Source organism: Barbus barbus (assembly GCF_936440315.1).
Source record: "Barbus barbus genome assembly, chromosome: 37".
Taxonomy (NCBI): Eukaryota; Metazoa; Chordata; class Actinopteri; order Cypriniformes; family Cyprinidae; genus Barbus; species Barbus barbus.
In genome coordinates, this window is record NC_136715.1 from 2,334,938 (window position 1) to 2,350,000 (window position 15,063).

The following is a 15,063-nucleotide window of genomic DNA, read 5'->3' on the forward strand; positions in this document are numbered from 1 at the left end:
AAGCTGCAATTTCAAAACAAAAAGAAACGCCGCGATCACGCTAGACTTCATTCGTTCGTACGAATCAGTGAGTCGGTTCAAAACAATTGATTCGCTAAAACGAATCAAACCGCTCCACTCTGCTATGGTAAAATAGGCAATTTTTCCAAACCAAAAGAATCACTGCAATCCCGTCTTTCATACGCCTCTGAACGCAAGAAACGAACTAGTGAGTCGGTTCACGCAAACGAGCGAATTGATTCACTAAACGAATCAATCTTCTCCTCGCTACTATGACGAAGGCTTCGCTATCTCGCTGTAGTAGGGCGAGCAGATTCCCCGCCCCGCGTCCCAGTGCAGCAGCTGACGGAGAGGGAGGCAGTGCGCATCGGTCACTCCCAGCGCAGTGTGTCCAGCCTCTCTCTCGCTCATTGCGCGCTGCGGACTCCAAAGGCGGTGAAGTTTATCACGTATTCTTTTATCGGTAAGTACAAACAAACCTTTTATTTTACCCTCAGTTGTTTTATTAAGAACATACAGGCTGAAATGCGCTCGCTTAGACCCGTTTGCCGCAATAATAACAGTGATTTTCTCATAAATACGTGGGTGGTGATGGAGTCCAAATCAGAGGAGTTTGCGTCAATGATATAAATCCAGGTGTATGTAAACGCTGATCCAGATTTAGAGGCCGTGATGCATTCAAATAATCATTAGTAGTTAATACAGTGTATGTTATATACAAACAAAGATTGAGGTTCGATGTGGTTATATGATAGTGGGGATCATAGCCGTGAGCTGTGGGATAACGGTACAGTAGAATATGGATGCAAACAGGCGTGGTCAGATCCTGAGGCTGGAGTTTTGCCTTATTCAAAGCGCAGACATGCATTTGCATAACCAGAGGTTACTGTAATCAGTAATCTCACTGTATGGACGTGATTTAGCAGTTTGTGATGCGGTAACTCATCATCTAATGGTATAAATGTGTAAATCTGGCGCGTTACTCTCAGTGACCTGAAATGGATGTTGATCCGGTGCCCATCATCTCACTGCGGTACTCCAAAGAGAAATCATCATTTCACACGTTACTGTTGCGCGACAGAACCGCTGCGGGTTACTAACATCCTTCAATCGGGTTTGTGTTTTCACACTTCAGGCGTCGCGTCGCGTCCGTTTGCGAATTAATAGGAGGCTATTCGTAACATTTCCAGCAGTTGTGGATTTAAATTGTGGTAATCGCTTGAGAGAGGTTGTTTAATAAGGACACAGAGAGTGTTTGTTTGTCATGCTGCAGCACTAATGCGGCCTTGCGTGCTTATTCTGGGCAAGTGCGCAAACATCGCTCTAAATAAACGCACATTTGCGCGTTTACGCACTCGCCACATTAGCGCTTAATGCAAACCATGAGACTAGTGCATCAAAACAGTCGGACATGATGTCATGATAGCACGCATGTAATTCACCGCGAGTGTTTGTGATGTCATAAAGCCACGCGCATGACGCATAACATTGGAATGCAATACTGTGCTTTAATAGTATGCACGACGACAGCCTAAATGTTTAAATGCGTTGTTGCATGACCTCATTGCATTGCATGACTCAACAAGTGTCATCCAGTTGTCATTGCAAATATTAAAATGACTATTTTACACTGTAATCCAATTTCAATCTCTTCTTAGCATAAAGGTTGAGTCAAGAAAACGTTAAAGGGCACAGAAAATGGATAGTTAGGAATGGTGCATTCAATTGCGGCTCTATTTTGATGAGTTCTGACTTTCACATGCTGTTTGCACTTATGCATTTAGCTGATGCAATGTGTCAAAGAGCCAACATTTTTTCAGCAGTTTTATTTGACAACTGGAAAAGGAAGCAAGATATAGAAATTCAGGGGAAAAAAAATTATTTTTAGTATAATATGAAGTAGTAAGATTTGCTATTGCAAACACAACCTGAATGCCCTGCCGAGTGTCACGCAGTCCCCGTAGTGATTCTGTCTCTCCCAGCAACATTCACCAGAGATGGCAAGGAGTGCATTGTGTGTTCTGACAGCAGGATATTTCATTGGCTTAATGGTGGGAGGCATGAGGGGATTTAGAGGTGCTAAAGAAGACCTGAAACTTGCAAATTCGCTGGAATTTAAAGCAGCTCCAGATAGTTTTGTTGGACACCCTGGAGTGACGCTGCTCACATATTACATTTGTTTTTACACCAGAGCCACACCTACTATATATTATGGCCACATTTAGTCTCGGGGTGACATTTGCATCTGGATATATCAAATCTTGAGGACTTTCTGAGCAGTTTTTATGCATATGCACTATTAAAAATAAAGGTTTCATGGGGCGTTACAAAGTAATGTCATTGAAAAAAACCATTCTGGTTCCCTTCCAGTAAAACCTTTTTCCACCATAAAGAACCTTTTATGGTTCCAGGGATGTTAAAGATTATTCATGGAACCATCAATGCCAATAAAGAACCATTATTTTTAAGAGTGTAGGCATATGCATTATTAGAAAGGCTTCCTCATGCATGCTGTTTCTTTAAATAACCTTTTGTCTTTGGATGCATAGAATCATTGGTGTGAATGAGATCTGGTGTGAAACTATTTCTCACTGCAGTCTGAGAACTCATGAAGCATTCTTCACATTGGTGTGAAATAGCCTTTCATTTGATGCTTCAGTCAGCACCATGTTGCTTTTTGTTCTTTGGAAGACAAATTTGTTTTTCATTTCTTCTCTAATTAATATTTACCCCTTCCCTTTTATAGTTTTAATCAAGATTTGGCATATGATTGAGTCAGTTTTATTAGGAAAAGCTTTGGTTCTGGTTGGGCTCTTGGCAGGTTTTCCGAGTGTAGTGGCATTTAAGAGCTTGGCACAGAAAATGCACTCTGCATTCGTTTTTTTTTTCCTCTTGGTGCATCAGCTTTATGCACAGACCTATTTGCTCAAGAAGACGTCTTAAGCTTGCTTTACAACTATAGTGTATATATGGCCTTAAACAAACTCTACAGAAATGCAGGTGCTTTGGATCTTAATTTCATGCATTGCTTTTCTGAAATGTGTTAGACCGCAATTCATAATGCAACGCAAATATGCATCGCCGCAAGAAGCATTGTAGGCGTCTTCCTCTGCAATCAGTTTTCTTGGCTAGTTTTCTCTCAGCATGGCACAGCAACAGCTATTAGTTGAAAATAAATAGTTAAAATAGAACTGTTGACATGTTTATAGTTACCTACTTGATTTCTGGAGGGTTTTTTTTTACTGCCAGAACAGTGCAAGAATGCATGTCAAAGGAATAGTTAACTCAAAAAGGAACATTCACTGAATATATTCTCACCCTCAGGCCATGTTTCTTCATCAGGTTTGGAGAAATGGTGCATTGCATCACTTGCTCATCAATGGATGCTCTGCAGTGAATGGGTGCCGTCAAAATTAGAGTCCAAACAGCTGATAAAAACATCACAATAATCCACAAGTAATCCACACCACTCCAGTCCATCAGTTAACATCTTGAGAAGCCAAAAGCTGTTTGTTTGTAAGAAATAATCTACATCTCGGATGACCTGAGGGTGAATGCATTTTCATCTAATTTTCATTTCTGGCTGAATTATTCTTTTAACGTATGCATGAATGTTAATTCTTCTGGCCTATTTGAGTAATGAAACCTTGATTTGTATGCCATGAAACTGGTTTAAATTGGCTCCAGCTTATTTTAGTTAGTGCATTGAAGTTTGATTGATTGTTAAGCATCAGTGCGATTCTTGCATTAATCAAAACCCAAGCTCTTTCCTGCACTTCAGTGAATCGCTTGATTCTCTTCAGCGCAGCCAAAATAAGCAGTAGAATTCACAGACTCTCCTGTCGATATTTCCATCATGTGAATGGCTTTCAGTGCGCCAGTCCAATAACAACATCACAGTTTCCCTCCGACACTTCCCAACAAAATGGAGCTTCCACTCAAGAGCAGCGAAGCGTGCAGCGACACAATATCCCGTGGCTTTTTTTTTTATAAAGGGATACCTGTTGTACGGCGAGAGTGAGTTCATTTCACAGCACAGACCATGTTACAGTAGGACAGGTGGAGGGGGTTCGATGTTTTACCATCAGGGACGATCTGTGTGTTAAATAGGGGAGGAGCGATCGAGGTTTGGAGGCTGTAAGCGATTGGGGACCAGCTGTCATGACGGTGGACAACAGGTGAGGGACACATGGTCCCTATGGGTGGCCCCTAGAAAGAGAGTACTGATTGTGTTAGGACTGGGTGATAAAGCTTGAAAAAAAAAAATATTTAATAATATTTTAAATGACTATATTTTTTTAGAAAACAAATTCAGCCTTTTTCAGACTATTTGATATAGATTTTAGATTTTGTATTTGCTCTATTTTTTTTTTGCAAAATAAAATAAAAATGTTCAATGCAAAAAGTAAAACAGAAAAATAAACTTAATTAGAAATAATCAAAGCATGATTTCTATGTTTTTTTACAAATCGAACATATGGAAAAAATTAATTATATATTTTTATTAAAACATTTTTTTTAAATCATTGCAGAGTTCCCTGTTCATTTTGTATCAGCAAAATAATATATTGTACATTTTTCATAAGGAACATATTTAAATACATTTAAACGATGATTTAAAACAACCAGTAAATCTAGTTTTTAAACCAGTTTGAACATGAATCAGACAATGCTATGTTTTCAATGCTATGTAAAAATTGTAACACACCATTTGAAATTGAAAAGTTAAAATTTTAAATGCAAAAGTAAAACAGAAAAAAAAATTGGAAACAATCAATGCATGATTTGAACACAAGGAAAAATCGAATTATATATTTTTTTATTAATAAAGAACTTATTATTAATAAAGCACTTATTTTATTAATAAGCATGATTGTGGCATTCACCATGTTGATTCATTTTAATAAATAATGTCTATATATAGTAACTTTCTCTGAAGTGCAGGGCATGTTTTGGCTTTTTTAACATCGTTGAAATTTTAATAGCAACAGATCTTTTCTTTTCTGTTTAACAGATTATCGAAACATTAGTTGCTGATTGGATGTTGAGATGTGGGCGTGGCACTCAAAAATGAAGGCGGGTCTAAACGTGAGGTTAAAGGGATGGAGTTTTAAAGTCTCTCATTTCACCCGAAAATCCAGTTTGATTGAACATTATGAGGCCGAAGTATCTACAACATGCATTTAGAAAATAGATGACGAAAATGTTGAATTTTCATTTCATTCTGAACGAGAACGGCTCACGTCTTCTCTGTGTTTCTACAGCTGCCGCTCCTCGGGCTGCCTGGAATTTAATTTACGCTCTTATTTTTGGATCTGAGAGCGTCTAACCCAATGGAGGCAGAGGAACCGAAAGCCATTTGTCTGCCCGGTTGCTTTGATACTAACTGCTTTGAGCCCCTTTGCGACCTCAAAGGAAGCAAAACTAATTGCAACGTCCAGTTGTGTCTCAGAGTCCGGGCTGAATGTTGCATTATTGCAGATCGAACATCATTTTCAGAAGTGTTTTGTAGTTTTGAACACACGCCCTGCAGAGTTTAACAAAGGCGTGTGTCAGAACATTCTGTACAGGCTTAGATCACATCTTTATTTAGGATCATTTCCGTAATATTCTGTTTAATGTTCAGATTTCGCTTGAACCAGATGTCCACGGCTCTAACAAATCAATGGAGCAAATAAAAGCCATTGGCTGAGGAACTATTTCCTGTATGAGCGTATGTGTTGGTGTGGATCTCGGGCGATGGCTGATGTGCTTGGAGCAAACAGAGATTGAATTAGAGGAAATGAGGAAAGTCCTGAGGGACTGGGTGAGGTCTGCATTGCTGGACGTCTCCTCTTTTCTCCTGCTTTTTGCTCCTCCTCTCCTCTCCCAGTCATTTGATCCCTTCACTCTCTGCGTCTGAAGTGTGTCGCTGATGTGTCGCAGGGTCATGAGATGATTAGAGAAGTGTGAAGCATCTCCATCTCAAAGCTTTTAGAAGCCATTAGAAGAAGCCTCTTGATAGTACTTCTTCCCAGTGGAAAAATTATTTTTTCATTTAGAATTATGTTTTAATTTAATTAAATTTTATATTTACCATGTTATAGTACATTTATATTTTATGTTTTTTGCTGGCAAAGTTAAAGTATATACAATTAATCATTTGCATTTTGGGAAAATTTAACAAGAAAATTTTGAAATTGAAACTTTTGCTCAGAGAAAGAGAAAAAGTTAATTATTATTAAATTCCATCTATATTTTTTTCCTATGGGTGTTTGCATTAATCAGTCTTAACTTGAAAATTAAATGTTTAAATTACAGGTAGTGCTGGGCAACGATTAATCGCGATTAATTGCATCCAAAATAAATGTTTTTGTGTACATAATATATGTGTGTGTACTGTGTATTTAATAAATATACACAGTACACACACATATTATGTACACAAAAACGTTTATTTTGGATGCGATTAATTGTTGCAGAGTACTAAAAATTTATATAATGATTATTTATTTTTTAAATTATGCACAACTCTGTTTATTGTCTAAATATTGATAATGGATGAAGTAAAACCAGCACCCTCTCATGGCAATTCTTAAGTATTTTACATTTTGGTGAATTGGTGGCAAATTTATACACTCTTAATTTTTCTCTAAAAATCATCATTGAATCGAATCATACAAATACATACAAAATTAGCAACTCGTAAAATAGTTTTCTCATGAGATTGGATTGGTAAAACTTGAAAGAGTGTTGTCTAATTTGTGCATGAATCATTTTTTTGATTCAACAACACCGATGAATCAGTTCAAGAGTCAATTGATTCATGAGTCAGCTGGTCTGAATTTGAATAATTCACAAATTAAAAACAATAAGAAATGGGCATTCAGAAGTTTAGTGATGAACCTTAATGCTTAGTTTTTCTCTAAAAATCATCTTTTCATACAAATCGAATCACACAACATAAAAAATTGTCTATTTGTGAAACAGTTATATTTACTTTGGCCAAGAATCATTATTTTGATTTGATGAAACTGTTGAACTGTTCAGAGTCAATTGGTCTGAATTTGAATAATTCAGGAATCAAAAACAAGAAGAAATGGACAAATTCATTTGTCAACCAGAGTTGGAACCTTAATGAATGATTTTTGCAAACGCTAATCATCAAGCCCACTATGAAACACTATGTTTCCTGTAGATTCTCTGGCCGAAGCTTTCGCTGATTTGTCTGGCAGTTTCCAGCTGCACAGTTATAGATCCATCCGCTGTTTTTGCAAGATCTGTTCTCCCATCTGGCCTCACGTTCAAGCTCAAGGTTGAACAGCTGTGCCGTTGCGGGTCACGACCCGACCTGCACCTTAATCAAATCCCGATCCTGAGCCTGGAGCTCCTGAGGGATAAAGCGCGGCTGGAGAGAAGAGGGTGAGACTCCAGTACAGCATGTCCCTGATTTAGCCAAGGCTGTGTTGTAATCCATATGGCATAGAGCTGTCGGTCAGGTTTGTGAAATAGGCTGGTCGATAGATACCGATTGGAGTGTTTATATGCCAGGAACTCGCATATGTTTTTATGCTATCTTGAGTTGTCCTTGATGCTTTTAAATGCACTTTCAGCTCTTTTCCAAAGTGCCAAATGCAATTATTAATGCAGTTTAGCTTCTGAAAAGCTTGATAAGTTTACTTGATTCTAAAATACGTCATGTTGGATGCATTATGCTGGTGTTTCCATGGATGTTAAAGGTTCTTCATGGAACCGTCAATAAAAAACCTTTATTTTTAAGAGTGTAAAGAGTGTTTTCGGTCCTGGAGGGCCTGTGTCCTGCAGTTTAGCTAGATTTAGCGACTTCCTCACCCCTTTTGAGACTTTTTTTCAAAAGTTTAGGGACAAATATAGCAACTTCTTGGACAAACCTTATCTAAGTTCTCATTTCATCTTTATGAATATAGATCAGTGAATTTGGCATTATGATGTCATCTAGTGACATTTACCTACCAGTTTTAGCTACTTTTAAATGAAACCAGTTGGCAACATTGATCGGCTGTTTAGATTTAATCCACACCGAGTCCAGAGTTTATCATTATTGACATAAATATTGCCCAGCCCTATCGATAATGGTTAATGAATCCCTTCAGTGTCGTGATAAGGAGTAGGGGTGTGCGATACTGCACATTTTGGTACCAATCCGATACCAAGTAAATACAGGGCCAGTATCGCTTATACCGATACCGATACCGATACTTTTTCCTTTTTAATAACATACATTTAAATGACCAGTTACACTTTGAAAATTAACAATAACTTATGTTGATATGACTAAAATATTACATTCACCTTAAAGTTATGTGAATATTATTTGCCTTTCTGAAAGGAGTTTGCAAGCAGAGGAGCCCAGAATTTGAAAGCAATGCGTAAAGTTTTGTGTTAAGCATTTTCCTCCCATAGAAAATAATTATAAAGAAGAAAAAAAAACTTAACTTGGCCTAATGCATTAAGAAAGTAATATTGAAAGGCCAACTCAGTAGACTAATGATGCAAACTATATGCAGGCAGTAAAGTGCATGCATGTTCTCTGAGGGAAAACCTTTATAAAGAAAAAAAAACTTAACGTGGCTTAATGGTCAAAGACAGTAATACTGTATAAAAAGGCCAAATTTGGTAAATTTAATGGGTCTGGCTTCCAGTCTCTTTTAAACTGTCCAAAACAGCTCGTTTTGCTGCTTGCTTGGTATTGCAAAACGGTGTTTCTTACCATATTATTTTAATGTATTGTCTTAATTATAAACACACACGGTGGATAGCACAAACAATTTTACTGTTTATTGCACTATTTTTCTCATGATTTCCCTACCGTGCCTAATGAAGTGGAAGTCTCACACATTCAGTCCATGAAAAAAAGCTTACTTCCACATTGAAAAAGGTGAATAAGTTTGGTGCTGTTGCCTCAGTAGTGAATTTCTACCGTTCCATCTCTCACTGTAGCCAATAAAATCCACCTGCGCTTGGAGCCGCTGAGTCACGTAATGGCATAACAAAACCCTAAAGCAGGGGAAGAGCAGTAATATTTGCAAATGAGATGTGAAAAGAATATAAACACACAGACGTGTCTGTTCTTTGTTGAATGTATTAAGCAATATTTTAAGTGTAGAGGAGAGAAAATTAATCTAATCAGGCTAGTATTGATACCAGCGTTGGTATCGGTACTATCGATATTAGGATCGATCCTCCCACCCCTAATAAGGAGTTTTTGTCGCTTTGCGAAGTCCATCTGTGTTCCTCAGAGGTTTGATATCACACAAAAACTGGTGATAAAACGCAGACCGATCGCAGCTGTGATTCCTCTCTCCTCCTCCTCTCCGGGTTTCTCTCAGTTCTGGCTCAATCCCAGCACACATTGCTCTCTGCTGCTGAACCCGACGCGTGATCCTGATCTCATCGCTGTGATTCCAGCACAGATGTGCAGAAACATCAGGACAAAAGCAAACGCTCCGTTTTATTACATTAATATATTTTATTTTTTAAAAGAACATTTTAGACATATATAGTTATATAACATTCATTTTATTTTTTAAATATCATTTTATATTTATAGTTCTAATGTATATTTATTTTCAAATATTTTACTTGTTTTGTTATTTTTTGTTGACACAGTAAAAGTGATAATATTTAAGAAATAATTCAGATATTAATTATTTATTCATTCTTGATCTGGAAATATTCTCAAAGCTTATTTTATTTAAATATTTTGAACATTTAAGATTTTATATGTATAGTTCTATATGTAAATATACATTTGACTTATGTTTTGCTATATTTCATTTTTTATTATTTATTTATTTTTTATAGACCTACAGTAAAACTAAAGAGTGACAAAAGTGAAATTGAAATGCAGCTCAGATCATTTGGATTTTTTGGCACAGATTTACAAGAAATTAATTTGTAGTGATTTGTTTTTTTTTTTTGCAGCATAAATAAAAGACTGAGAATAATTTAATCTCTAAGTTCCATATAGAAGAAATAAGTATAAGAGAATAAAGAATATATTTATTTATTCAACAAATTCCTGCAAGGAAATTCATCTAAAAGATTGTAATTCCAGCCCAGATATACAGAAACATCATAGCATGATAAATGCATTAATATCAGAAACTGGATGGTTGTAATGTTTGCATCTTTTACATGTTTAGGCGTTTATTTGTTGCATTCTGAAGCTCATCTTGTGAACGCATGCATGTTAACAGAAACACAGCTATTAGTTGTTCTTGTTAACCTGAATGAAGTCGCTGTAGAATGCAAAGCAATTATGCACTTTTCTAACTGCTTCCATTTGGAGGTTTTCATCCTTCAAAATGAGACGTGAAGGAGCCGACAGCGCAGAGCATTAGACAGAGGCTTTCAAGGTCACGATGCTAATGTGTAATACAGATTCTCTCTCTCTCTCTTGCTTTCCCCGCTGCTTTTCTCATTAATGCATCCTCTCTGCGGCTCGGTGTTTCAGTTGTGTTTTCACAGCTGAGTATCGTAGCAGAATATGTTCGACCGTAAATGAGTTACAGGTTCCAGCATGAATGACGTGAATGATTCCTCAAATCATGTTGAGACACCTAACGATGACCTAGCAACCAAAACACCCTGGCAGCTTGCTAAAACTCTTGAGATGTGCTGTACTGTATCTTCACATCTGTCTGAGTCGAGGGGCTGGAAAACATGAGGTCATCTGAAACACTGGACGCTCGCTGGCCGTGCTCCATTGATCTCATGCTTTTCCCATAGTCCCTGTGCATGACTGAAACAGGAAGTGCTAATGCGTGTGTGTCTCTGAATGCTGTTGATTAAAGTGTCCTGTACATTTCCATTACTAATTGCACTGATTTTTAAAAAGAATCAGCAGGATAGTGAGTTACAGTTGTTGCTAAATATTTTGGCCTAAATGAAAGATTTATGTATGAATTGCATGTAAAATTTCCATGCATTTGGGTTTTACAGTTTTAACATAAACTATTAAACTTGTGACAGTCATACAATTATGCACCAAAAAAAATCAACTATTTGCATCCATTTGATTTTGTTTAAATCATATTTGCAAAATGCATTTACAAATGTAATATTTTAATATGAAATTATATTAATTGTACATAATGTATAATGCTTGATATTTAATTTTATGATTATAATTTTATTTTTTTATAATTTACAAAAAAATAAAACATTAGTTTAGTTAGCGATATAATAATAAAAAAAGATATATATTTAAAAAAAAAAATTTAATCTATAAATATTATACATTTTCAAAAAAGTACTGGACAGGAATTTTATATTTAATCCAAATATATAAATCACAAATGTATACCTAAATATTTTTTCCAGTGCACATTGTTGGACTGTGTCTTGTCTAGAGTTTCTGAAGAAATCTCAACAATATCTCAAACTGTGCTCAGATTTGTGAAGTGATTTTGTGAACTGTCCTGTATTTGCTGTTTTAGTTGAAGTGAATCTCTTGAGTCACGGCTGTGATTTGGGAGGGTTTCCAGCACGTTCGCTATCGATTCTGAAGCCGGATCAGATGGCCGGGTCACGTTGTTCTAGAAATGCGAGAAACAAATCAATATGATTAAAATCTTAATGTAATCTCAGAGTCATTGTGTCGTCAGATAGTTCCTCCTTACCTGAAAATACTGCAGCATCATCATCATCATCATCATCATTCTTCACTGCAGAAGCTCTCTATCACTGTTTCTCATTTTACCGTTAAGTGTTTGATTGGCATGATGCAGTATGCATTCATTTTAAGAAAGCATTTGCAGGTGTGCTGCATGCATACAATGACAAACTAATAGAAAACAATAGAAAGCAACAATGGGGTAAAAGGGTAATATAAACAAATAAAATAAGATCAGAAGTGCAAATGAAAAAAAAAAGTATAGTTTTTTGAAAAATAAAAAAAATCTATAAATAAATTCTTTACGATTATTATTTCTGATATAAAATTTGTATATAAATATAATAGTTTAGTTAGTAATGTAATAATCTTTTAAAATTTGTATTTTAAAAGTATTTTATAATTCATCTAAAATATAAAATATATATTTCTATTATAATTTGTTAATATATATTTTTATAATTCTTAACAATATAAAAACAATATACTACTTTTGCAAATTTAGTGATGTAATGAGTTGAAAAAATATGTATATTTAAAATATTTTTATACATTATAATCTAAAATTGTATAAATTAGAATTTTTTTATTTTTACTTAATGATTAATTTAGATATTTTATTTTATTGTTAGTGTATATATAATCAGTTTTTTTAATAATATAAAAATAAGTTATTAGTTGGCTTTGATTTAGCATTTTTCTGTATTTCATGTAGGCTACTGTACAGTACATTCAGATGTCCATCACTGCCCAGCACTGAACCAGACTCCCTTCAGCTGAAGACTGTGTGTGAAAAACACAGGTTTAGAGGAAAGTGTGTGTAAATGCTGTGTGCGAGTATAATGACATCCAGAGCTCCACACACAGCACGCGTCCAAACAGGATGTGTTCAATTCCCGCTGTCTGCCTGCCAGAGCCCAGGGTGTGGTGAGACGGGACTTCAACACAGAGACTGCAGATGCACATGTAGAATATTATATTGCAGGTTATGTAAGATTAATCAACAGAGTAAACATGCTATTATTTTAGTGCTCTTTTAATTCCAGAACCATGTCATTAGAGTTCAGATATATAAATTGGGAACACAGCTGTTGCGTTGAAACGATGGTTCGTGTCAGATTGATATGGAGCTATGGTTAAAAAGCTGAAATATTGCTGTATCACCAGCATATGAATATAACTCAGAGATCTATGTCTTTATGTTTAACGAAGCGCTTTGAGGCGTCAGAGCGAGTGGAAGCACTTTGGTATTTCATATAAACATCTGGCACTTCACTCTGACACTCTGACTGTAATTGTTTAGACGTTTGCTGTTAATGGTTGGTTCCAGTGAAGGTGGAGATCGTGCTCAGCTGCCCTCAGTGAAAGTCAGATTGGAAATGCATGTGTGAGTTTGGAGAAGCCAAGTTAATGGGAGTGTGCCGGGATTCAGCCGTCTGCTTTTAAAAGCATATGCTTTGTCTTTACGAGTCTGGTCTGGAGATCAACTTTTGGAGATGTGCTGAAGGTTGCAGTTGTTAAGAAGTCATTGAAATCTTTGCTTTGTTGACTTGTTTCTTATTAGAAAAACCAAGGTGGTCTAAAACACCAGTATTTTCCCCATGTAGTTACAGAAAATGTTATGTCGATCTGTTAAAAGCTGATTTTGTCAGGGTTGTTGTTACAGTAGCATATGGATGAGCTCAGATATTGATTTGAAAGGCTACTAAAGCCTTAGGCTTGATATGACGGAGGTCTGCAGTGTCAGTATCTGGTCTCTTGTTTATCTGAAGGTTCAGAGGGAGCTGGATATTTCCACACTCACAGGGTCAGACCTGAAGAGACTCTGATCACAGCGCATTTCAGAGCTGGACTCTACATCAGTCTGTTTACAGAGTCTCACAAACCACTCAACAGATTTAACCCCATAATCAAGAGAAAGAAGGAAGTTCCTTATATTTCATTCCTTGTATTCGTATTGATCCAAAGCAAGCAAGCAATATAATGTAAAAACTTAAATGTAAGCATTTGTTATATGTGCAAAATATAAATATATGTATAAATATATGCAAAATATAATTTATTTATTTTAATTTTGGCATGAAAATGACCTTAATAAATTAATAAACTAAATGAAAAAAATTTAAATGAAGATGAATGCATGTATTTATTTCTTTAATGCATGCTATTTGTATTTCTTAAATGTCATCACAAATATATAATTTTTCAATACAATTAATAAATTATGCAAATAAACAAATAGTTATATTTAAGTTTATTTGTGTTCATTTCTTATCATTTTCTTTTTATATATGTGCAAAATATAAATATATGTAATTATATATAAATTAATGCAAAATATAATTTCTTTCTTTTAATTGTGGCATGAAAATGACCTTAAAAAATTTAAATAAAACATTTTATAATATATAAAATAGTAAAGTTTAAATTCAAATAACATTTCAGAAATAAGGCCAAAATGTGAATGTATTTAATTTCTTGGATGCTATTTTTAAATGTCATCAAAAATATATAATTTACAAAATATCTTCATGGAACATGATCTTTACTTAATATCCTAATGATTTTTGGCATAAAAGAAAAATTTATAATTTTGACCCATACAGTGTATTTTTGGCTATTGCTATAAATATACCCCAGCGACTTAAGACTGCTTTTGTGCTCCAGGGTCACATTTATATATGCAAAAATGCTCAAATAAATGAAAAATATTTCTTTCTTTCACTTTTAGTCTTTGCTTAGTTTGGCCTAAGCATGTTCTCGAAGGGTTTTGTGAGATTCATAGAGCTATTTTAGGTTTGACGGGAAACCTTTGGTCTCTGGTTAAGATTGAAGTCACAATGAGCTCCTATTCTGGCCTGACATTCTGTCCAGCAGAGCGGCTCTTTGCAGACACTGTCCAGAGTCGATGGGCCTCAGGAAGTGATGTCATAATGGAGCTCATTCTCCGGCTGGAGTGACATTCAGAGCTGATGGCGTCTCCAGAGATCTGATAAAAGACAGAGGAGCGTGTGGATCTCACTGTCCCTGTGTGTCCGACACTCCCAAACACCCGCTGCTGCTCAATATGAGCCCAGTGAAAATAGTCCTGGTCTAACTCTTGCCAATCAATACCTATTTCAATATACAGCAGTACATAGTCACTAGGTGACATGCAGTAAAAATATAGAGCTAAAATGAATTTGAAAATTATCCATCTATTTTCCAAATAATTATTTTTCATTTTATTTATTTATTTATTTATATTTTTCTTTTTTCTTCTTATTATTTTTATTTCTTTATCTTTTAATGAACGAATTAATGTATATATGTATTACATATGTATTTTAATTGTATTTTTATTTTAATAATTTATTTGTATTTTTATCTTGTCATTTAGTTATTTTAATTATATTTATTTATTTTTTATATTTATATTAATTACTGTA

The 15,063-nt window shown here is 35.4% G+C and overlaps 1 protein-coding gene across 3 annotated transcripts in view; it reads left to right on the forward strand.

Annotated features, from left to right (window-relative positions):
- Positions 1 to 327: 327 nt before the first annotated feature.
- LOC306856765 (spectrin beta chain, non-erythrocytic 1) overlaps positions 328 to 15,063 on the forward strand; it is a 95,316-nt gene continuing 80,580 nt past the window's right edge. For 2 of the 3 annotated variants that reach the window (XM_079396205.1, XM_079396204.1), the window contains exon 1: positions 328 to 463. The gene's annotated coding sequence lies outside the window, so the exon portion shown is untranslated. The remainder of the gene's footprint in view (positions 464 to 15,063) is intronic. The other variant, XM_079396206.1, reaches the window with a different exon arrangement.